Genomic DNA, 6,395 nt, shown 5'->3' with positions numbered 1-6,395 from the left:
ATACAATTGGAGTACCAATTAAATCTATACTAAGTATAGTTGATTTAATTAATTCACCATACTTATAACACTATGGAAAACATGATTATATCTATAATTAAATCATATTTAAAAGCCTTGATAAGTTCCAGTATATAAACCTAGCAAAAAAATTTGTAATACTGCAAGGTTTCTTAAACTGAATGCTACTCCATCTCCTAATACCATACTGTACCAATGTTTTCCAATAGTTTTATAAGTTCCTAGTAATTAATTACATCCAAGAAAATCAATTAAACCATTTAAGAAAAGTCTGTACAACCTAAAATAGTCCCTAAAACTCGTTCCTGTGCGTTTTAAGAAGGAGCAGGCTCTCAAAATTGGGAGCCTGCTCTACTTTTCATCTAGAGCCGGCTCTAGGCTCTTAGAGCCGGCTCCAAGAACACCAAGAGCCGGCTCCCCCCTTTGGGAGCCGTCTCTAAGAGGTTTGGGAGCCCTCTCTCCCTCCTCTTAGCAGCCTCTGTTCGTTTCATCTTCCTCCTCTCCGATTTTGATGATCACCAGTCCTCTGTAGTAGTTTTTAATACATGTTTTAAAGTCCACCTAGATTCCATATTGGTCACAGAACAAGAACATACAACCAAAACTTGAATTTAAACACAAGTTGTTACACAACAGTAGCAATGTTTCAAGTTAACATTGTAAAGCAAACTAAGAACAGATTTATTTCATGAATTTAAATATAACTTAAACATGCATAAGAGATGTAATTAAAACTTAATTTAATCCCTGGAGGCTATCTAAGCATGCACAGAACAAAAATTCCTGGGAAAGAGAAGATCAGAAACTTGCCTTTGAAACTCAAACTTGCAAAGCTAATCCCACGTCTCTGAGTGTTAAACCACCCTTGCTGCTTCTATTGTAGTCTAGTAACACACACTAAACTTCCCTCCGCAATTCTGTTTTGTGAACCACTCAACCTCCCACTCCGGTTCTCCCTGTATCTCTCTGGTTTTCACTACCAATTTAGGGCTCTGTTTGTGGTTTACAGAACGTAGTTTATTTTGTTCTTCAAACCCTAAACCATAACTTGTATTATAACTTAGTATTAATAATCTAATGTATATATTTTTATATTTGTATAATAAGGATATACATAGATTATATACGTAACATATTTTTTAGTTACCCATGGATAGTTTTATATATATATATATATATAAAGGAAATTAATTAATATTATTATAACTTAATATTAATAATCTGATGTATATATTTTATATATTTGTGTAATAAGGATATACATAGATTATGTACGTAATATATTTTTAGTTACCTTGTTAATATTTTAATTTTATTATTTTTTTTTTTATTAAGTTGACTTGGATTGGGAAAAGGATAAGGTTATTTTATTTAGCCTATAAATATATAAATATAGGTTACTAAAAGGGGGTTAGAAATTAAATCACATAGTATATTTTGGAAGAAAAAGACAGAGACTTTAGAGAGAGAAAGAAGGAAGAAAAAAAAGGAAAAGATGAAAAATGAGGTTAGGGTTTTTATCAAAATCCTTAATGCAAGCTATTTTCTTCTCTTCTCCTTTGATTCAGATTATATACATGCCAGATTAGTTATAGGATTATTTAATTAAATTAATTGAACCTAATTGAATGATTAAAATTGAAATTACAGTGTATTTATATATGTAATGGGTTTGTGTATAAACTTGGTAATTTGGACGAATTAATGTATGATGTATATTCTACAATGTTTAAATAATGTTTATGAACTGAGGTGGAATTATTGGGACGTTCTGGGAGGTTGAACTGTTATTAAATCTGTTTTAATGATTTTAAATTGTTAAATTAGATTTCTGGAGGATTTTAAAAACATGATTTAAGTACACATGTTAAGTATAGAATTTAATTAATTTAAAAGGTTAAATTAATTAAACATGGGTGGATTAAATTATTTTAATCAAGTATTTGGTTTTAAATAAATTTGATCAGATTGTGAAAGAGCACAATTATTTGAGATGCATGTTAATTTTTATGAGATAAATTTAATGCATGCTACTTAGAATTGTTATATTTTGCTCAATTAAATACAAAAGAATATATGTATGATTTATATCATGCTATGTATGGATTTATTTGATGTGATATTATAACTATAGCATCATTTATGAATTGTATGCATTATATGCACCAGTATGGGATGGTGGCATATTAGGGACGGATTAACTAAACACGTTAAGTCCTACCTATGCATATATAATGGAATGGATTAACTAAACTGTTAAATCCTACATATTTTCGTGTCAAGTCAACTGAATCAGTTAGATGACATACCAGATATTTATTTTATGTTTGGATAGGACGAATTATACATAAATAGTTATATGCCATGATATGAGCTTGATTCTCAGGATTATGGTTAGGGTGCGTATATTGCCAAGGATGTGTAGCTAGATATAGTGTACTTGTGTACCCTGGTAGGTCTAGGTACTCATGGCCACTATATGTGTGTTTTGCATGTTGTCTACTATTCAGGTTGAGACAACCATATAGTCTAGTGAGGTTCCTTTAGTGTGTATCTATATATATACGGACTATGTAGTTATTGTTGGATTAACTAACATGTATATAAGTTCTGAGTCTCTATTTGGGATGTAGTAGATTAAAACTTGTTTGTGGGCCTAACCCACCATTATTTTTTAGGTGTTTGTCAATGCCAGGCTTAAGGATTGTTAATGCTGAGCAAAGACGATTTATTCACACCTCCGTCTTAACATAGGATTTTCTTATTATTATTTTAGTCAGATATTATTTTATTTCAATTGGATTTTGGAATAGGGGTCCACATGATGGATTCCCAAGTTGTCATTGTAATTAATTACCGGTATCAGAGGATTTAGTTGTTAGAGGTTTATTATTGGATTAATTAATAGGGATTTTATTATTTAGTTTCTTTCAGCTATTATTCTTTATTCTTAAATCCATTTTGTATTCTATGCTTGTTAAATACATTAATTGTTTGATATTTCCCTTGGGTTTGGGCTTGGGCCTGATCAACCCATGTCTTGGAGTCGAGGGGTATCACAGTTGGTATCAGAGCACTCCAGGTTCAAGTGTCTCTAAGGATCTATCGTTATTTGACTTCCGCATAGCATATTCTTTCGTGTAGAACCTAAGTTTAGGATTCATTGTATTTCTTTACAGTCTGCCTAAATCATTCTGACGTCTATCTTTCTATGTTAACTGAATGGTTGACACTAGAAGAAGACGGGACAATCAGAGAAACAGGCAGCGAAGGGGAGCGGCACATAGGCAGCAGAATCTCCTACGACGTCATCAAGTTGCAGAAGAACAACCACTGCCAAGGTTTTTAGGAGGAGGGTAATTAATTGCACATCTAGCAAGAGGAAGTACATCATACTCAGGAGTCTCAAGATCAAGGCCACACTCAGGGCAGGGTTCTAGAGTATTCTTCTCAGTTAGTTTACATCATTGTTCAGGCTGTAACTACAGGCATAGCAACTGCACTTCAAAATCAGCCGCACGTTCAGGCACTAGTAGCAGTACCATTGGTTCAGACTATGTTTAAGGGTCATTGTTTTGCCTGCGAAGATTATAGATATACAGCCAAACAATGTCCTAGATTAGCTCAGAGACAGTAGAATGGGGGACCACAGACAGGATAAGGTCAGCGACAGACAGTAGAATAGAGAAGATAATTTGGTACTTTCAGGGGTAGTTGTTATACTTGTAGAGAGTTAGGACACACTTCCAGGCAGTGTCATAAATGAAAACATGCCGGAACATTCAAGAAGGAAGGTACCGGAGCTTAAGGATGAATGCTCTTTTAAGAGTGATACTTATTCCTAATAGCAGTGGGCGTATTATTAGAAGAATAATACTGTTTAAATTACGTACAGTAATATTTGATTATCTTTAAAGAATATATGATGATTACTTTTGGAAGTTTATGGTTTAAAGAAATTCTTAATAAAGTGAACTGGTAGTTTTGGTATCTCTGTTTTGTTTCATGAGAGCATTTTTTTTGTGATATTTGCATAAATGGTTTTATTAAATCATATTAGAAAGTGCATGTTGTGATAATAAAGGAGTATCAAATAGAGTGATTGGTATTTGGGTAGGTAAAAAAAAAAATTTGCTTATAACTGCGTTATGTTGAGACAGGATGATTACTGATGAGTTTATAAAAGGAACTTATAAGAATCAATTCTATAAGCTTGATTTCAAAGGAAGGGTTCCCAAGAAAGAGCGATTTCCTAAACGTAAATAGATTTAATAGTGCATTATGTGCTATATGTGTTTTGCTCTACGGAGTATTCAGAAATATTGTTTATAGTTTAATTGGTAACACAAGTATGTGATCGACCACATAGTATTGCTACACCTATAGGTGGTACCGTTATTTTACATAAGAGTGATGGGCCTGTGACACTAGATATTGGTAGACTTAGATTTCTAGCCAATATATTGGTCTTGGACATGCATTCTTATGATGTGATACTCGGGATGGATTGATTATCTCACTACCATGCCCAAATTAATTGTTATGATAGGTCTATTATTTTCACTATACCTAGTCAGGATATGTACATCGTCGCTATGCCACGTTCTAACGGGGTTTCTATCACGTATTTATTTTACATTGAAGAGGAGACCGAGGAAGAGGTTACTGTATCATTGGATAATATACCAATTGTATAGGAATTTTCAGATGTTTTTTAAAAGATTTCAAGGTTGCCACCTAATCGAGAGATAAACTTTATTATTGACTTAGCTCCAGGCACTACGCCTATTGCTAGGGCACCATACATGATGGCACCAGTGAAAGATGAGTGAACTAAGGGATCAGATTCAGCAATTACTCAGTTAGGGTTTTATTCATAGAAATACTTCACCCTGGGGAGCGCCAGTTTTGTTTGTGAAGAAGAAGGATAGATCACTTCGCTTGTATATAGATTACAGGGAGTTAAACAAGGTTACTATTCGTAACAAGTATCCTTTACCAAGGATTAATGATATTTTCGATCAATTGAAGGAAACTACTTATTTCTCTAAGATTGATTTACGTTCTGGATATCATCAATTTCGGGTTAAGGAGTAAGATGTTCCAAGGACCGCGTTTCTCACTAGATATGGTTCTTATGAGTTTCGTGTCATGCCTTTCGGATTAACTAACGCACCAGTAGTCTTCATGGATTTAATGAATAGAGTATTTAGGGCTTATTTAGATCAGTTTGGTATCGTATTTATTGATGATATCTTGATTTATTCTAAGTCAGAGGATGATCATGCTAAACATCTTCGTACGGTGTTGTAAACGCTTCGTGAACATCAGTTATATGCCAAGTTTGAGAAATGTGAATTTTGGCAGCGAGAAGTGAAGTTTTTGGGTCACGTAGTATCAGAAAAGGGAATAGCGATGGATCCAGCCAAGGTTTCAGCAGTGGTAAAGTAGGGACAACCTACTACACCTTTGGAGATTCGAAATTTTCTAGGATTAGCAGGATACTATCGTAGATTCATTCAGGGGTTCTCGAAGATAGCGGGACCTCACTCATCTGACTGAGAAGGGTGTACTCTTCGTATAGGATGAATACTGTCAGAAAGATTTTGATGAGTTGAAGAGCAAGTTGACTTCTGCACCTGTTCTGTCTACTTCACAAAGCGGGATAGAGTATCTTGTCTACACAGATACTTCTTTGCAAGGTCTTGGGTGTGTTTTGATGCAAGAGAAACGACCAATTCGGTATGGATCTCGTAAGCTTAAGACTCGTGAGCTTAATTATACAACGCACGATTTGGAGTTTGCAGCTGTGGTCTTTGCCTTACGCATTTGGATCTATTGGGAGAGTCTTTCAGATTATTCAGTGATCACAAGAGTCTGCAGTATTTGTTCACTCAGCAGGAGCTGAATATGAGACAGCGCAGATGGTTAGAGTTCGTGAAAGACTATCATTTCTCTATCTAGTACCATCCAGGGAAAACAAATGTGGTGGCAGATGCACTCAGTCGCCGACCTCATACGAGCTTTTCTGTATTATTCACCACTGAGTGGAATGCTTTAAAATCGGTTGATGAGTTGTCCATTGCTTTCATGGCTTGCATGGTAGTTACACCATCTATCATTCACAAGGTTCTAAAGGCATAACTCACGGATCAGCAGTGCATTGACAAAGTTGTAGAATTAGCTTCTGGAGAGGTTCCATTTTATTATGTTGGGACTGATGGACGCTTGAGGTACAAAGGGTATTTAGTAGTACCTACTGCTGACGAATTGAGGAAGGGTGTGATAACTGAGACTCGTAAATTTAAGTTTGCTATTCATCTAGGAGGAGACAAGCAGAATATGAAACGGCAGTTTTAGTGGGCAGGTATGAA

Source organism: Cornus florida, unplaced genomic scaffold (assembly GCF_030987335.1).
Source record: "Cornus florida cultivar Cherokee Brave unplaced genomic scaffold, ASM3098733v1 CherokeeBrave_3.0.0_Hap2_Chr02, whole genome shotgun sequence".
Taxonomy (NCBI): domain Eukaryota; kingdom Viridiplantae; phylum Streptophyta; class Magnoliopsida; order Cornales; family Cornaceae; genus Cornus; species Cornus florida.
This window is presented reverse-complemented; position numbering follows the sequence as displayed.